Source organism: Nyctereutes procyonoides, unplaced genomic scaffold, assembly GCF_905146905.1.
Source record: "Nyctereutes procyonoides isolate TBG_1078 unplaced genomic scaffold, NYPRO_anot_genome, whole genome shotgun sequence".
Taxonomy (NCBI): Eukaryota; Metazoa; Chordata; class Mammalia; order Carnivora; family Canidae; genus Nyctereutes; species Nyctereutes procyonoides.
The window spans coordinates 41,477,745-41,497,246 of record NW_026575139.1 but is presented as its reverse complement, the minus strand read 5'-3'; the positions used below and the strand labels follow the sequence as shown (position 1 = coordinate 41,497,246).

Below are 19,502 nucleotides of genomic sequence, written 5' to 3'. Positions count from 1 at the left end.
CTCTGGCAGCATGGAAGGACAAGCTGGTTGTGGAAAAACATCCAGAAAGTCTAATGAGAACAGAAGTGGAGCAATTTCTGGTTCCTTAAATGATAATTTCTTTCAACGTTCTCAAAAACAGTTTACTGGTAAGAGCATTCCAACTAAGCTTCTAGGTTTGAATAACAACATCAAATGGAGATGACTTCTATAACTTATTTCTGTTTATCAGATAGAATCAGACATTTGGACCTGGAATAATGACCTTCTGCTTGCCTCTGCTTGGTTGTGTAGGAAATTTGTATGTTAGGCTAGTTAATGGTATAGAAGTTAAATTTTTTTTTGTAGTTTTATACCTTTATTTGATAGTCAGTGGCTAGTTCTCACCCACATTAACTATCTATAGAGTTTTGAAAGTGGTCACAGGTACATAGGTAACCAGCGTATAGAGTTTGGTGAATTTTCATCCTTGTTACATTTTCTGGACAACTGCATTCATGTATGGTATGGAATCTTTCTTACTCCTTTGGCCCAAGCAGTGTTGTTGACCCTGGTGTCAGTGCATTCATCTGGAGTTCCCTTCTCCTTTGTGGCAAATTTCTAGATCTTTTTGCCACTAGTGTTTGCTCCTAATATTTCATAATTTAAGCAAAGATAGTTTTATGTTCTTGTTCTGGAATCAACTCTAAAAACCTATGTGTTGAGCACATTGAAGCAGAGTGGAGTATGAGAAATAGTCTCAAGGACATTGTGCATTCGTTGACTGGAGTAGAAGATACCCACAATGGCTTATGTTATTCTAATATAGAACAACCTAGGTAGGTAACATGTTTTAATGTACATTAATTTCTAGGGCTCTTTACGGATCCCCTTTTAAGCACAGGCTTTTCATTCTTTCAGTAAAATGTTGAATGCCACCTATGTCTTAACACCATTACAAGAACTGACCCGGCTGTTGAAAAATGATTATACAAGAATGAGCACTAATTTTGGTTTGCTTTGAATAAAGTAGACAGGACCATTCTGTATAATTAGAGTATTGACTGGGTATTGTGCTAAGGACTCAGAAGTAGTGAGTCTGATATTTCTTTATTCTGTAACTTCAGTGGCTACTCTTAGAGTAGAATACAGGTTTTATAGGAATTGAAGTGATATTTGGTTTAAAAATTGGGGGGGGGGTGGGATCCCTGGGTGGCGCAGCGGTTTGGCGCCTGCCTTTGGCCCAGGGCGTGATCCTGGAGACCCGGGATCGAATCCCACGTCGGGCTCCCGGTGCATGGAGCCTGCTTCTCCCACTGCCTGTGTCTCTGCCTCTCTCTCTCTGTGTGACTATCATAAAATAAAAAAATAAAAAAAAATTTAAAAAAAAATTGGGGGGGGTATATAAATTATTATATCTAAATAGCCTGTGATATTATAATTTACTAATTTTTGCCAAATATCACAAATTGGATATTAGCTTCACAAACTGGAGCTAAACCAGTTTCATAGGTGTTAGCTTGTGGGGAGCTGTTGGGAAGGGAAAAATTTGAATTCTGTTATCTATTTCTAAGGTTGTAAAGTTTCTGGAACTTTTGAAGCCATGGGAACTTTTTAAAATGCCCTTAGTTTCTTTCTTCCTCATCTTGCTTCCCATTCCCCCCACCCCCCCCCTTTTTTAAGATTTTATTTATTTATTCTTGAGACACACAGAGAGGCAGAGACATAGGTAGAGGGAGAAGCAGGCTTCCCTGTAGGGAGCCTGATGCGGAACTCGATCCCGGGACCCCGGGATCACGACTTGAGCCAAAGGCAGATGCTCAGCCACTGAGCCACCCAGGTGCCCCTTGCTTCCCATTCCTGCCCCCCAATAAAAGTTATCACACTTGTGAAAGAGGGCAAGAGGTATTATGAAACCAGCAGGTTCAGGTAAATGTTAAGTGTGGAAGGCAGGAAGCCATGTTTACTAGGACCAGGATACTGCCTGAGAAGAAATGTACCCTTAGAGAAGAGATAGTCTTGGTACAAGGATAATAAAGACCATTTTAGTTGCCCTTGAAGACTGTCATTCATATGGATCCTGTGGTACGATGTAAAGAGTTGTTTCCCTGGACTTGTTGGAAGGCCCTTGTTCTGTGTCCAAATGGGTGAGAATTTTTTTTTTTTTTGAACTCTAGTGAGGTCTGTTGAGCAGGTTGGAGCAAAGTGGAGTATAGGAAATGGTTGAGGGCATTGTACTTTCATTGTGTGGAGTAGAAGGCACTCTTAGTGGCCTGCGTTGTTCTGATACAATAGAATAACACTCTTTAGATAGAACAAGAGAACAACAAAAGCGGAATAATTCTCAGTTTCTTAAATTTCTGCAGTTTGTTTGGAGACCCATGTATAGTAGTAAATTTATTCATAAGTGAATTGAACTGGCAAGTTTTTGCTTGGTTGTTGTTGCAGCTCTGACAGTTCCTTTTCCCTACAGGGAATCCAGGTGGGTTCTTGAGGAAGGTTCTTGGTTATGTCACCTGGCTTAGTGATCTGTGAAAAACACTTGAGATGTACTTCATATACCCTTATGAACTTGTGACCCTGAATGTCTAAGGGTCTAATACTATGATGATATTAAATAAACTTCTTCCTTTTGCAATCAGGTTTTGAAATTTGAAAAGTGTGCTATGTGTTCTTTGGCAAAGGTCACTGAAGTTGAACAGTCTTTGTTGGTGGAATTCCTTCTCTGCCACAGTAGAGATTCAGGCCGTGTGACCTCTTCGGCTGGGTTATTAAAAGAACTCAACTGTCATACTGGAAATAACCTTTAGATTATATACACATTTTGTTCATTTATAAAATATAAAAGTTAAAAATTTCCCCAAATTTAGAAACATAAAACTGGAAAAAAGATTTTAAATTTCTTCTTTCTTTACTCTTCACCCACATTATTAGTATCTGTGTTCACCTATTTGGAAATATGGTTACTTCATACATAACAGGTGGAGTTCTTTAAAAAAAATGGGCTCAGCCGTTTAGTGCCGCCTCTAGCCCAGAGCCTGATCCTGGAGTCCCAGGATCGAGTCCCACGTCGGGCTCTCTGCGTGGAGCCTGCTTCTCCCTCTACCTGTGTCTCTGCCTCTCTCTCTCAGTCTGTGTGTCTCTCATGAATAAATAAATAAAATCTTTAAAAAAATAAAAAAATAAAAAAATAAAAAAATAAAAATTGGGGAAGGCTTCAGACTTCCTCTGGTTTGCACAATCCAAATACCTTTATAACTGTATCATAAATCTGAATAAAGTTTATCTCCATTGATTCCATTTCAGCAAACAGCTTTAAATCCCTCTCCACTTACCAGGCAGTCAGTTTTTGGAAAAGAATGATTTTTGTTTTTTGGGTTTTTAAAAATGTGTTTATATGCTTTAGTGGTATTTGCATACACATTTTTAAAATATAGAACTTAATTCATTTATAAGACAAACTAATTTGTTCAGCTAAAGCAAATAGTCAAATAAAAATAAACATCATTCCAATTGCAGTTTTTGGTGACTCTTATTCCTTAGTTTTCTGACATATTCCAGGCTATTTTCCAGCTGTCCTGTTGTGCTCAGGTTACAAGAAACCGACCATCATGGGTGAAAATTGCAGAATTCTGCATCCTTACATGAACTTACTGGCTCATCATTTGCCCATCGCTGTACTTCTTTTCAAGAAAAAGTAGATTTGCTAAGATCATTGGGCAAGGGATACAACCAAAACATTATACTTAGGGAGATAGCGGGTGTTTTAAATCTTCGTCATTCTCTTTTGAAAGTACTCAAAATACAAAATAGGAGAGGTGCAAGATTGCTTTGATAACACTGCAGAATTGAATGTCTCATTTGCAAACACTTGTAAGTGTTCTTGCAATTGTTCTTACAATTGCAAACATTGTATCATATAATGGGCTTCTCTTATTAGCTTGTTTGAATATGTTGATGTCTCTTTTTTTTCCATTTATGGCTGGCTCACTAGTGTCTCTGAATGGCTGTATGAACAATAGACCTCACTCACTGGTTTGTGGTGCCTTAACCATGGGCCACATTTCAACTACAGATCATGATTCCAATGATGTACCTATTTAACAACTCTTATTCCCTTTAGGAATCAATTATAAGGATCTATATCAAAGGATACTTGGTAAAAGTAGGAATATGACTTTGAACCTAAGTTTTGTAAGTTTACATTAGAGAGATTTATAAACCATTTTTAAAATTTTTGTTGTTGTTAGTAAAATAGCTTAAACAAGTGTTGATTCTGTTCAGAAAAGACCTTAGATGAGCTGAAATTTGAAGTGTTTATAAAGATAGTTGCCTGTTTTTGAGTACTCACAGCATTTTTTGCTAAGCATTTTACATGCATATATGTTAAGGACACAAGATTATTGTTATATTATTACACATACAAGTGAGGTGTTTTTTTTTTTTTTTTAATACCAAACAAAATTCCCCAGAAGGTTCTAATCTGCAGCGAAAATTGAGAATAATTACTTAGGAAGATTCACAGATAGTTGGCTTGGGTCTCTGGGTGGATGGTTATGCTTCTTGGAGGGAAAATATGGAAAGAAAGGGGCTTAGTGAATAAATGTCTGATTGGGCTGGCAGTTGGAAATAGGGTCTGAAGCCCAGAGGCGTCAGTTCTAGAGATGAGGTATGTGAGAATTATTGGCAGCAAGATGGTATTCAGAGTTTCAGGATTAGGTAAAATTGCCCTGAGAAAGCTTGCATGATGAAGAAAACACCCAGAACCCCGGGGAACCTTGAAATGTTTTGAGTGGGGGGAAGGAGAAGAACAAGAGAACAGGTATGTAGGTGTTCAGAAAAGAAGCAGAAACAGTAAAGGAGTGAATAGTATTTCAGAGGCCAGGAGAGTAGATATGGGTCAGGTTAGAGAGAACAGAGGTGCCTGGCAAATGGTGGGTGCTCAATAAATTTTTGTTGAAAGTAGAATTTAGTTTTAGAAGTCATAACTTTTTTTTTCAAGGAAATCATCAGTAAGGTTACCGATGACCTTGGAAATAATTTAATTAAAGTGGTATTTCTCCTACTTTGCTGTAGGGTCATCTCATTCTTTCTCCTTTGTAAGTTCCTTATTCTCTGTTTTAACAGAGTTTTATAGGGCTTTGCTGTAGGCAGTTGGTTCTGCAAGTGTGGTTCCCCAAAACAGAAACATCAGCATCACTTGGGAACTTGTTAGAAATGAGAATCCTCAGGCTCTACTCAGACCTACTGAATCGGAAACTTTAGGGATGGGACCTAGCAATTTGTGTTTTAACAAGGCTTAAAACATTTGAAAATCAATGTTTTAAGACCTTTTGTCTATACTTTCTTCTTAGGCATTTAGTTTATTATATTATCATGGCTTAAGTTACCATGCTTTGTGCCCAAACTTCCAAATTTACCTCCTTGGTGTAGTTCTTTTGAGGACCAGGTCTACAGATCCAGTTGTGTGTTATTCATTTTGACTTTGATGTCTCACAGTTCCTCCTGCTCAACTTGTTCAAAACTGAACTGAGAATTTTTTTCCTAATAATCTTTTCTCAGGCTCAGTAACAGGCACTGTTATCCATGCATATTGTCATGCTAGAAACTTATACTTGATTCACTTTCTTACACAAATTTTAACAAGTTGTTTTTTTTTTTAAGATTGATTTATTTATTCATGAGAGACACAGAGTGAGAGAGAGAGAGAGAGAGAGACAGAGGTAGAGGGAGAAGCAGGCGCCATGCAGGTTGCCCAACATGGGACTTGATTCCGGGTCTCCAGGATCACAACACGGGCCAAAAAGGCGCTAAACCACTGAGCCACCCGGATTGCCTGTACTAACAAGTTCTAAGCACATTCCAGTATACTAGTTTAGGAGAGAGAGACACCCCCCTCCACACACAAATGGAATGATGCTAATGAGTTAAGTGCCCCCCAAGTTAAAGTGTGAGACAGTCTTTTAGGAAGTCGCAATTCTCAGAGCTGCTAATAAGTGATCAATCAGCCTGCCTTGCTGAGTGTGATTCCAGAGTTTAAAGTTTATTACTATTATAAAATATGTTCTCTAAACTCAGGTACTTCATCTTGTGTTCAACCAAAGAAACGTATATAAAATTTTAATCTATCTGGTTATTGTTACAGTATTGGATATACAAAGTTATGTCTGTCATAATCCACAGACAATTTCCAGGAAAAGGTGGGTTGGGAAGTGTTAGTGTGTAGGACTCTGGGGCCAGAATGTTTTGGTTCAAGTCATGATAGCACCACTTACTATGACCTTGGGCAAATTAACTTTCCTGCACTATGCTTCAGTTTCCTTATCTGTTTAATGGGGATAATAACCATCTATACCTCAGAGTTATTAGGATTAAATGTATTTGAGAGTTTGGAGTAAGCGGTGCCTGGCACATATGTAAAGAGGTTCAATAAATGTAAGCTGTGTTATTACTATCTTTTCCACTTTATCACTCTACTCCAGTTATCCTTAAATTCTCTTAGCTACTAGTAGCTATTCTGATATACTGTGCACTTGAATGCTTTAAAATGCTTATGTATCTAGGTCTTCATTTAGTCATTCTCTGCTTCCTCAGATTAGATTAGGGTTCTTTTTATGTTTCCTTATTACCCTGTACTTCATGGGGTACCTTTTGGCACGATTGGTTAAGCTACTCACTCTTGGTTTCGGTTCAGGTCCTAATATCAGGGTTGTGAGATTAAGCCCTGCATCAGGCTCTGTCCTCAGAATGGAGTTGGCTTGAGATTCTCTCCCTCTTCCACTGTTCTCCTCACTGCCCTGCATGTACTTTATCTTCTCAAATAAATTAAATCTTTAAAAAAAAAAATACCCTGTACTTCTTTACAGTGCTTTGTGGGTTTTTTTTTTTTTTTTTTTTTAGATTTTATTTATTTGAGACAGTGCGCATGCAAGAGAGCATGAGCAGGGGGAGGGGCCAAAGGGAGATGAAGAAGTCAACTCCTTGCTGAGCAGGGAGCCCAGTGTAGGGGTCGATCCCAAGACCCTGGGATCATGACCTGATCTGAAGACGCTTAACCAACTGAGCCACCCAGGTGCCCTTCACAGTGTTTTGTAAACATTATTTTTTTGGTAACAGCTTTATTGAAATATAATTCACATACCATACAACCCATTTAAGCGTATAGTTCAGTGCTAGTCACAGAGTTGTGTAACCGTCACCCAAATCAATCTTAGAGCATTTGATTCAAGTCCTAATAGTACCACTTGCTAACATGAAGATAGCAGAAAGAATCCCTGTACTCATTAGCATTCATTTCACATAACTCTCCACTCCTCCCAGCCAGTGCCAACTAAATCTACTTTCTGTCTTTCTAGATTTGCTTTTCTGGACATTTCAGATAAATAGAATCATATGTGGTCTTTTGTGTTTCGTTTCTTTCACTTAGCATTATGTTTTTTTTTAAATTTTTTTAAAATTTATTTATTTATGATAGAGAGAGAGAGAGAGAGAGAGAGAGAGGCAGAGACATAGGCAGAGGGAGAAGCAGGCTCCATGCACCGGGAGCCCGATATGGGATTTGATCCCAGGTCTCCAGGATCGCGCCCTGAGCCAAAGGCAGGCGCCAAACCGCTGTGCCACCCAGGGATCCCAGCATTAAGTTTTCAAGGTTCATCCATGTTCTAGTGCATACTAGTACTTGATTTCTTTTTATGGCTGAATAATATTCCACTATATGGATCTACGCAGTTTGTTTATTCATTCATCAATAGATGGACATTTAGGTTGTTTCTACTTTTTGGCTGTCAGGAATAATGCTGTTGTGAACATCCGTGTACAAGTTTTTATGTGGACATATGTTTTCATTTCTCTTTAGTATATACATACATAGAAGTGGAATTACTGGATCATGTGGTAACTCTGTGTTTAATCTTTTGAAAAACTGCCAACTTGTTTTCCAAAGCTGCTGCATATTTTACATTTCTAACACCAATGTATGAAGATTCCAATTTATCCTTGCCAATACTTACTATCTCTTTTAGATTCTAGCCATCCTCAGGGCGTGTGAAATGGTAAATCTCATTGTGGTTCTCATTTGCATTTTCCAGATAACTAAGGATGTTGGGCATCTTTTCATGTGTTTATTAGTTATTGGTATATCTTTGGAGAAATTATTGATTTGTAAGTATTTTCTTCCATTTCAGGAGGCTGTATTTTTCACTTTCTTGGTAGTTAAAATTCAGAGTTTTTAATTTTGGTGGAGTCTAATTGTCTTTTTTTTGTTACTTGTACTTTGGGTGTCATATCTAAGAAACCATTGCTTAATCCAAGATTTATTGCCCAGTTTCTTCTAAGAGTTTTATAGTTTTAGCTCTTACACACTATGTAACTATTTTTCTGTCTTCTCTGTTAGAATGTCAGTGCCATAGGAGGGGTGGAGTGGTGTTTGTCTTATTTATTTGTCCTTTGGGCCTCACTTAAGGTTTGGGAGATACTAAGTGGTCAGTGATGATAATGATTTTGGAAAGACAGACTTTAAGGAGCTATTATCAAAATGCATTGAAATACCTGACTTGAAAAGAAACACTGTTTAGGTATTTGTTTTTCTTTTAAAACTGGGAACTGAAATATTTTGTTAATGTTGCCAGGAGTTAAATTAATACCTCAGATTAGGTTCAGGAGACTTTAAATAAATGTGTTTTTTATGATTGCCTTCCTTAGTTTTCAGAACTTGTTTGTTTAGCATTATAAAACTGGGCTTTTTAGCTGAGTATTTAATGCGTTTGCTTTTAGACTTGGAGAATTTTGTTTGTTTACTCTGTTTTCTATTATTCTTGAAGAATAAACCAATGAACAAGTCCCATGTTTCTAAGCTTATATGTTTCCTTGTGCTAAAAATTTTATGCCACTTTCTGGGAATTTGATCCCACCCTCAGTAGATGTTGAAAGACAGAACTTTTTTTTTTTTTTTTTTGGTTATTTCCATAGTAAAAGAGGATTTTGTGAGGTTTTCTTATGAAATGGTGTTCCCTTTCCTGTAATACTAGATTTGGAGTTAAGATGGCATCTGAAATGAGGGTTTGACATCTTAAATTCAACTGCTGTGGGGGTGCCTAGGTGGCTCAGTCAGTTAAGCATCTGCCTTTGGCTCAGGTCGTGATCCCAGGATGCTGGCAGCCCCATCTGGCTCCCTGCTCAGCAGAGAGCCTGCTTCTCCCTCTCCTATTCCTCCTGCTTGTGCTCTCTCTCTCTCTCTCTCTGTCAAATAAGTAAATAAAATATTTTTTTTTAAAAAAAAGAAAGGTCAACTACTGTGATTTCCCTAAATAACAGAGATTTTGTCACTATAAAATTGAATATTTAATTTTTTGAGAAGAATTGTTATTTTGATAATGAGTGGTTTGTACCTCACTAGGAGTCAGTTTTTTTATTTAGTTTTTAGTGGATTGATGCTATAATTTTAATATGAGAAGTACCATAAACTAGTACAATAACCAAATGTAAATACCTTGCTAGATTTCAGACAGAATCTTGGAGGAAAATTTTTAGGATTAAACTAAATCATGGGAGGGAAATGCTACCTCATTTAACATTAAAAAAAAAAGTGTGTTTAAGAAGGTCTAAGGAACAGGTATTGATAAAGAATGTGTATGTGTTTGTATAAACTAAACAAACTTAGGATTTTACATCAGAAAAATAAGTCAAACAATCTGATACTTGAAAGGATACACAAGGGAAAGAACAATATTTGGATTTATTGGTTAGTTACAGTGACATGTCTGCTGCTAAAGTGATGAAGTTTTTAAATATGAGTTAGTATATGCCTCAGTTTTGATGAAATTGCCTTTAAGTCTGTGTTTATGCTCGTGAATTTAATTTTTGAAATAGTAACCTCATTCTATCATTAAGAACTAAAAAAAAAAAAAAATCTGCCAGCATTGAGTGCTGTATTTTTCTATGTTGGGAATAGATTATCTCTAATGCTTGAAGCAACAGCCCTGGTCTCATCAACATCATCACTGTCATTCTTGTTCATGAAAATATCTTTCAGAATATATAAGTTTGGGTACTGACTAGACATAACCCTAAGTCATTTGAACGGGTATTGGAAGATGGGTGGGGTGGTGGTAGTGGTGGAAACTTTCAGTGTTTTCTATATTTCAGTCTCCCCATTCTCATCCACCACGTTTATTGAACTTGAATAATTTTCTTTTTGAATGATTTTTTTCTTTGATCCATAGCAGTTAATTGCAAAACACAGGCAACAAACAAAATACACCAAACTGCAGTTTCTACAAATGTCAAGAGAATAGCAGAGTTCCTGTACTTCAAAGTAATAAGGGTGGGTGAGGTGTGGGGGTTTGATTGAAATGAATGATTTATTAGTCTTCTATGTTCTATTCCTTTAAGCTCTTTTTCTTTTGACCTTTAAGTAGGTTCCAAATACATGAAACAGATTGAATTTTCTCATTTATATTTTACTTTGTTTAAAAAATAATTTATTATATAATTTAGAAAAGATTTGCAGCATTGTACATGTTTTTCTTTATTATGTCTGATCATATTCCACCACCACCATACCCCCAAAATGGGATTATCATACAGTTGTGTGTGTGGTTTTTTTTTTTAGAGATGAAGAGGAAAATAGAAGCCAATTTACAAAAATTTGATTTGGGCGGTCTTTTGGGAATGCTATTTTGAGACATGAGATATATCGCTGTTTTTTTTTTTTTTAAGATTTTATTTATTCATGAGAGACACACACTGAGAGAGAGAGAGAGAGGCAGAGACACAGGCAGGGAGCCCAACGTGGGACTTGATCCTGGGTGTCCAGGATCAGGCCCTGGGCCGAAGGTGGCGCTAAACTGCTGGGCCACCAGGGCTGCCCTGTTTTGTTTTTTTGTAGTGCTTTCTTGCCTCACTGTCACCTAATTTGCCAGATAAGTTTAAAAGTATGCCTCAGAAAATGAGTACACTTGTGATGAGCACAGGGGTGATGTATGGAACTGTTGAATTACTATACTGTATACCTGAAACTAATACATAACACTACTGTATTAACTAGAATTAAAATAACTTAAAAAGTTAAAAGTGTGGCATCACACACAAAATCACTGATTTTGTTTAAAGTCACTGTAAATTGCAAATAATTTAGATGACCAACCCATTTTTATTGTAATCATCTTTCTAGATTTGGAGCTCTGTGTGAGACTGGTTTGTTTATCAAAATACATTTTTAAGATTTATTAAAAGTATGGGTTTTATCTATTTAATTTTTGCCACAAAGAACAAAAACAATCTTGAGTGGTTCCTAGCACACTAAGGCAGTAGATGCTGTATCTACTGAGGAAGTACTCAGGAAGAGCTTAAACCCTTGGGATTCTTTTAAATATAGCTGGTCTGGGGCATCTGGGTGGCTCAGTGGTTGAGCATCTGCCTTTGGCTCAAGTCATGATCCTGGGGTGCTGGGATCAAGTCTCACATCTGGCTCCCTGTAGGGAGCCTGCCTCTCCCTCTGCCTATGTCTCTGGCCTCTCTCGCTGGGTCTTTCACGAATAAATAAATAAAATCTTTTTTAAAAAAATAGCTGGTTTGAGAAGACACTCCCCTTTCAGCTCCCCTTTCATTTTAGTTTGAGCAATAGATTTCTCTAAACTAGCAATTAATTGACCTAAAATATAAGTTCTGATTAATGCATTAGAATTGCATTTGATAAAGAGGTTTCAAAAACAAAACTTTTAAAAACAAACTATTAAAAATTGCTTTGCAAAAATTTTCATTGAATCAGCTCAATACTGGGATTTCTCCAAGACCTGAATTTTCTCTCTCATTTTTCCTGCACCTTAGTAAAAGTACTGTTATGTATGTATAAGGCCATGCTGATGTGAATATAAAGTCGTATCATTATTTTTTAAAAATTTATTTTAAATTTAAAAGAGAGAGAGCCTGAGCACATGCAGAAGGGAGGGGTAGCAGGAGACTCCCCACCAAGCAGGGAGCCTATGCTGTGCTGGAGCCCATGCAGGGTTTAATCCCAGGAACTCATCGCAGGAACCTGGAATCGTGACCTGAGCTGAGGGCAGATGCTTAACTGACTGAGCCACCCAGGCATCCCAGGTCCTATTATTATTAAATGTCTTTTTCAGTCCTTTTCTGATTTTTGCCTTGAGGTCAGTTAATAGAGCATTAATGTGATTAATGTAGGTTGAATAAAATGTTGACAAACCACAATGACGGAATAAAGTGCCACATTTTAATCCTGTATAAGTAGTAGAATACTCATACAAACCAAGCTTTATTTTGCTACTTACTGCCTGCGATGAATTTCCACTTCTATTAAATGTTTGTGAAACACGTAGTTTTCTGTAGAGTTGCAGTGCTTATATTTAAAGGTTTCTACTTAGTTTTTACACAACACCCTTTTGAAAATTATATGTCACATCTAGTATCTAGCACATATATTTTATGTTTATGGATTATGCAAGGAAATAGTAAGTATCTTTGTGCTTAAAAACAGTCCATATTTATTTAGGTCTTACTAAATGGAACCTTCCTCTAATAGTGCTTTTCAGATAATAAAAATTTTTATTGTGTAAAGGAGGAAGAGAATTTAGCATCTGCATTAGGATCATTTTTTCCTATATCCTATTAGCTAATTCCAAGATTGTTTAATATGGTATCCACCCATTTAATTTGGCTGCAACTTTTGCTCTCATGAAAGTAAGACTGATTGTTCTGAATTGCTATGTATATGTGCTTTGGCACGGCATGAAGGTACCCTTAATAACATTGCCATTGTCTTTAAAACAGCTTGCAGTTATGACTACAAATAAAAGGGTGCGACAGGAGGGCATGGCAGATAATGGTTCTTTTTTCCGCCCTGAATGTTTAACAAATCTGCTTTGTACTATGAGCCTTTTGTGTTCCTTTGGACTACCTACTGTATTTTCTGTATATTGTTCCTAGTCAACTAAAATGTTTGCATATTTGTTACTGTAACTTTGACATCTCTACAGTAGACCACTTAGATTTCTTTTTGTGAAGGAAAGCAAAATAAAATGTGTGGAAAGAAGTTGAGTGGCCTTACCCCTCTTGGCACTTATTTTTTCACTTGCATGTTTAAATACTCATATGTCTAAATTATTTTGGGTGACTCTTGTCCTTTAAATGTTTGTTTACTTTTGTCTGTTTAGAAATTTGGGAATGGTTTTTTAGTTCTAATCCTTTCCTTTTTTCAATGCACAGTAATACTGCGTAATATCTTTTTTTTTTTTTTTTTTTAAGATTTTATTTATTTGACAGCACAAGCAGGGGGAGCAGCAGAGGGAGAGGAAGGAGCAGGCTGTTTGCTGAGCAGGGAACCCAATGCAGGGCTGGATCCCAGGATCCTGGGATCATGACCCGAGACAAAGATGCTTAACTGACTGAGCCACCTAGGGGCCCCTGTGTATTTATTTTTAAACAAGGATTTTCTATGAAAAAAAATTGCTGGCTATTTGAGTAGCTCTGTTTTAGATTGCTGAGAGACTGTACTGACCATTAAGGAGAGGGATTATTTCTGCTGTACTTTATCTTATTTTAAATAGCTGTATGTAAGAGGGGCACATGATGAGATGAGCACTGGGTGTTTTGTTTTTAATATTTTATTTATTCATGAGAGACACTGAGAGGGGCAGAGACATAGGCAGAGGGAGAAGCAGGCTCCATGCAGGGAGCTCCATGTGGGACTCGATCCAGGGACTCCAGGATCATGCCCTGGGCCAAAGGCATGTGTTAAACCTCTGAGCCACCCAGGCATCCCAGCACTGGGTGTTATATTGTATGTCGGCAAATTAAATTTAAAATAAAATAAAAAAAACAAATAACTGTATGAAGTGATGGAGGAGAAAACAAATATCCATAACACAGAAGTCAGGAAAGCTTCCTTACTGCTCTATAATATTATCTTTGAATCTTATGTTCCTCGTCGATCCCTTTAAGATGACTGACCCTTACTGACCTTCATGGCAATCACATATAGTTATTCTTATTTTGCTGATTCAGAAATGGAGGACCAGAGAAAGCAAGTATTTTACCTAGAATTAAAGGCGTATAATTTCTAGTTGTGCATCTCCAAAGCCAATACTTTTTGTTCTAAGCATATCATTTTCTACTTGAAGTGGCTTATTTTTAGGTTCAATTATATCCTTTGGGAGGTCCACTTTTAGCATAAAATATTTAATGTATTAAATAAGAATTCAGTGATGCTTAAGGTATACTAATAAACAAGAATAATTTGTCTTTGATTTCTTATGAAATTCATTGATATTATCCTTACCTTTAAAGGTACTACTGTAGTACTTTAACCTAGATTTTTACATTTGATTTTCACATTAAGGTTCTTCCATATTTGGATTATTATCTTCATTTTACAGATGCTAAAACTGAGATGGAAGCTTGAGGCAAGCGCTAAGTATTGCTAGATGTGAAGTTCAGGTTTTCAGTAGAAAACAGTGGTTTAGGGCAGCCCCATGGCTCAGTGGTTTGGTGCCGCCTTTGGCCCCGGGTATGATCCTGGAGACTCAGGATCGAGTCTCGCGTTGGGCTCCCTGCATGGAACCTGCTTCTCCCTCTGCCTGCATCTCTGCCTCTCTCTCTCTGTGTCTGTCATGAATAAGTAAATAAAATATTAAAAAAAAAAAAAAGAAAACAGTGGTTTACTATAAACAGAACCCAGTGATTTGGAATAAGATGATTTAGGCAGCAGTACTATAAATTCCTCCTTAGCTCCCTATCTTTAAAATGAAGAGGTTGAACCAAATGATCTCTAAATGCCTCTTTAAATATTCAGAATGATTATGTTTTAAAAGCTTCAGGGGGTCCATGAACTTGAACGAGAAAAATGTTAGATACTTGTTTTTACTAATCTCTAGCTGAAATTAGCCATTTCCTTTAAGCCACATAATTTTATCATATGCAGTTGTTAACATATCTTGAAAATATCATTTATATGTTGGTCATAATGTGGAAATTATGGTAGTTAATAGGCTTGTCATTAGAGCTTCTTATTTCATATATTGCAAAAGTAAGAAATGTATTTTATACTATATGAGTTTTTAAAAAGATTTTTGATAACTGTATTTTAATATAATTGGCTTTTTTTGGTGCATATATGTTAGTGTGTTTTTGCTTTAAAAAGGTTTATAGTTTTCACAGACTGCCAAGGGAATTTATGGCACAAAAAGGGTACCCTTAACGTACCCTTGAACTGCATGTTCTCCTCATTGACTGCAAAGGGGCAGAGGTTGCTTCTGGTTGATGTGAAAGAACTTTTGGATACTGCTTTTTTGGGGGCACTGTGAATGGGGGGGGCATCTCTGTATCACTATCTCAGGTTTCCAGAATGGTGGATTATGATTATGTGATTTTTTTTCGTTAATATTGAGGAAGATAGAATAAACTTATGATCATCTCTGTTTTGGATATTCGTTTTGCAAGAATTAAGTTTCTAAGTAGTTGTTCCATTTGAGGGATATAGGAAAAGACCTCTTATTTGAGGTTATCTGCTGCTGTTATTCCAAGCCAGGAGGATTATCTTGCCAAGAACAAAAGTTACCCACCTAACACATGTGCTGCACAAAATATTTCTGAAACAGAAGATCATATGGAAGGTTTTATTACCTTAAAAATATTAGGATTAGGACATTTGCTGTTGAGTTTTTGTATGTGAGAGTGCATGTGCATTTTGTTCACCTTGTTTTTTTTGCTTGCTTGGCTCTTAGTAATAAATGTATATTAGTTATGAGGAAGGAAAAGGTAAAAAATTCTTCATATTAGTAAGAAAGAGGAATATGCACAAAACTCAGTAGTTTAATTGGAACACAAACCTGCTGGAGTTCTGTCCTGTGGTGAGTCTGTTAATTCCATTTGTAATGCATTTATCTTTGGATTGGATAGGGTGGGATTTGAATTCTCAAAGTTACAATGAGTTTCCAGATCCTTATCAGTGGGTATTAGGAGTGACTGTTTTTAATAGTGATAATGAGGCAGCTATTCCCAGGAGGAGACTTAGTCACTGGCAAAACTGTCAGGACCCTGAAATAGTTTGGGAAAACTCAGGATGGAAATAGCAAGCTGTTTCAAAAACAAAAAACAGGCAGCTTTTTTGGGGAGGGTGAGCTAGAGTAGATAGAGGTGGCAAGAAACCAGATGAACTTCCCCTAAGTCTGGAAGCTATCTAGAAGCTGGAAGAGTTTAGTATTATTTACCTAAAGTAGTGTGAACAAGAAGTTTTGAATATCATAAGATTGAAGTGGTTAATGGCCACTAATCTGGACTAGTTTCTGTGTACATTGGCAAAATTTAATTTGACTTTGAGGAAAAAAATTATTCTGGTAGCAGTTTGTTCTGGTTGCCAGTTTGAGAAACATTTGGTATTTTATGCCAGATATTTTACTGGTGTTAGGGGTCTGTGTGTGAGGGGAGTCCTCATGATCAGACAGGCCAGGGTTTACTAATTAATAATGAAGACAAGGTAATCTTTGCTATGATTAGGTGGGATGACGATGAGAAATGTAGAACATGTCTTCAGGTATGTCTAGCCTACCTTAATTTTAAGAGCAAAAGGAATAATTTTTAGATTAGGATTTCTTCATGGCTGCCCGCCTGCCAACATAACAAGCTGTAAAACCTTGTTTAGTTTTCCTTAAATCCAGAAATGATTCTATACCAAATCCAAACAAACCAAATCACTCTTAAGGGAATAAGTGAAAACATGTGTAGCTAGCTGCCTTGACTGGCCTACATATGTTTTTCAGATTGGCTTAGTTCTCTGTGCTAAGCAGATTCCTTCTTAAACATCCTGTGATGACCATGACCATCAACATCATCCATTGGGAAGGTGAACAGACAATGTGACATTATTTATCTGAACCGTGTTTTATAAACTCTGCTCATAAGAACTTTTCTAGCTAGACAGACAGCCGACAGCTAATAGCTGACCTGACAGCTATATAAAGACAATAAAAACAAATGCTCTCCAGTTGTGTTCAAATAACATATGGTATATTACAGTCTCTGTGTACTGAAAGCTTTTAATTTAGTGTCGGGAATAATAAAGGTATGAAAAAACTGAATTTGTTGCCTCTTAAAGGCACATTCTAGAGTTAATTATGTTTATTTGAATTTTTCACAGTTAAATGCAAAGTCTCTCTTTTTTTTAAAAGATTTTATTTATGGGGGGGGGGGGGAGAGAGAGACAGAGAGAGAGAGAGACAGAGAGACAGGCAGAGGGAGAAGCAGGCTCCATGCAGGGAGCCGGACATGGGACTACCATCCTGGGTCTCCAGGATCAGGCCCTGGGCTGAAGGTGGCGCTAAACTGCCGAGCCCCTCGGGCTGCCTCTGCAAAGTCTCTTTATAGTGTTTGGAAATAATGTAGGCTTGCAGAGGGAAACGCAGTGTGAGATGCAGAGTCATTTGATGTAAACTGCTTAGGTAACTACCTCCTGGAGGATAAGCCACCACCTTTTCCTGAGCTGGTCCAGATTGGGTATCATATGACATAGCAGTATCCCTAACTAATAAAGTTACAGATGATTTTGAATATTAGATGATATAGGAAACAAAGGCAAAAGAAAAATTAAATTTCCTTACTCCCTACAGCCCATTGACGAGTCTTTGAAATAGGCAGAGTGACATCCCTTTAGGAACTCAGTTTCCTTGATGTTAATACTTTGCTAAGGGCAGAAGGCAGTCTTAATCTTAGCTTGACCTCCAGGATCCTGTAAGTCTACTTTAATATATAAAAATTCCTTTGGAAACTTCCTTTATCTCTATCCCCCAAGATATATGTTAGCACTCATCCCCCAGGCATATGACTCACTGATTTACATCTGAAGGGTCTCATGACTAAAATTTTATTAGACAGTAATAAATAACCTTTTCCTAACAGTAGGTAGCCCCCTGAAGGTCCAAGAAACCTGGCTTCCAAAATTCCTTAGAGGGCAGCCTGGGTGGCTCAGTGGTTTAGCGCTGCCCTTCAGCTCAGGGCGTGATCCTGGAGACCTGGGATCCAGTCCCATGTCAGGCTTCCTGGAGTCTGCGTCTCCCTCTGCCTGTGTCTCTGACTCTCTCTCTCTCTGTCTCTCATGAATAAACAAATTAAAAAAAAATTCCTTAGAGACTTAAGCTATCCCTAACCCCCTCCCACCTTGAAAGTATATGATCAGTCTCTCCTTATGATCCCAGTGCAGCTCTTCCTACTCATGGGTCCTGTCCCCATGCTTTAATAAAACCACCTTTTTGCACCAGAGACATCTCAAGATTTCTTTCTTGGCCATTGGCTCTGAACTCTAACATCTTTCCTACACCATTAGACAATAGTAAGATGCTTAAGTTTTTATTATACAGGTAACAAATTTTGCAGAAAATTTGGAAATACCACAACAAATGAAAGGAGAAAAATTCTTGAGAAAACTTGTAATAAGAAAGAGGAATCATGAACTAAAACATTCTAAAGTTTTCCTGCTAGTTTCTCTCATTTTTATTTTGTACTTTTTATCAAAGTTTTAAATGTGCATATTTAATAGCTCTGATAAGACTTGTTTTGAAAGCTTCAGTTCTCCTCCCACTTCATCTCCCACTTCTCCCTGTCTAGAGGCAGACATTTTAATTTCTTAGAGCTGATTCTTTTTGCATTTATCTCTGTGTTCTTGTAGGGGAGGAAAAGTCTTTTCCCTACTACCCTTCTAGGTTTTCCAGCTGGGGTTCTATAAATTGGCCTGACAAAAGACATTTTAACAAGAGAAAAGCATACACATTTATTTACTAAAGGTTTATGTGACACAGGAGGCTTCAAAAGGAAATGAAGAGCTGAAGAAATGGTTAAGCCTGAGTATTTTTATACTAGATTTGATGGAAGAGTGGAACGTCATAGAAAAATGTGACAGTATAAAGGTATGAGCTAAGAGTATTAAACTGGGGAAACTTAGCAGAGCCATTTCCTTTGGATTTCTCTCTGTATCCCTCCATCTTCACAAGGATATTCCTTTTCTCTGAGTATAGTAAGGACATCTCTTACATGAAGGTCTTAGGACCTACCTCAGGAGAGAAGGGAAGGTCAGAAAGTCTGTCCTGCACCTGCCATTTCTCAGATTTCTTCAGTTTAAAATACTCAGAATGCCAAGGCACCGTATTTTGGGGTAGCAAGTTCTGAACACTGTCATTCTTAACAGCATGTTTGTGTTCTGATTTCTTCATTTCTCAGCTTCAGGTAGTATCTCTTGATTTTCCATTATGGCAGGATTTAGTTCTTTCTTGACTTCCTCAGGTATCCTTTTTTCTTTTTCTTCTCCCATCCTAGTGTAGTTTTTCATAACTACTTAGATTGGTATTCAGTGTTTACACAGTTAAGACTGAACTGAACATGTGGGGCTCTAGGGTGGCTCAGTTGGTTACGCATCTGTCTTTGGCTCAGGTCATGATCCCAGGGTCCTGGGATCAAGCTCCACATTGGGTTCCCTGCTCAGCAGGGTGTCTGCTTCTCCCTCTCTCTCTGCTCCTCCCCCACCCAGTGGTGCACACATG

At 37.4% G+C, this 19,502-nt stretch overlaps 1 protein-coding gene across 2 annotated transcripts in view; it reads left to right on the top strand.

Moving 5' to 3' along the window:
- The window catches only part of FBXO34 (F-box protein 34), an 81,056-nt gene that overhangs the window by 24,998 nt on the left and 36,556 nt on the right, over nt 1–19,502 (top strand). Inside the window, exon 1 of one of the 2 annotated variants that reach the window (XM_055303850.1) lies at nt 10,261–10,279. The exons of the other annotated variant lie outside the window; for it this stretch is intronic. The gene's annotated coding sequence lies outside the window, so the exon portion shown is untranslated. Of the gene's footprint in view, nt 1–10,260; nt 10,280–19,502 lie in introns of those variants that run through there. 2 annotated transcript variants of the gene reach the window in all.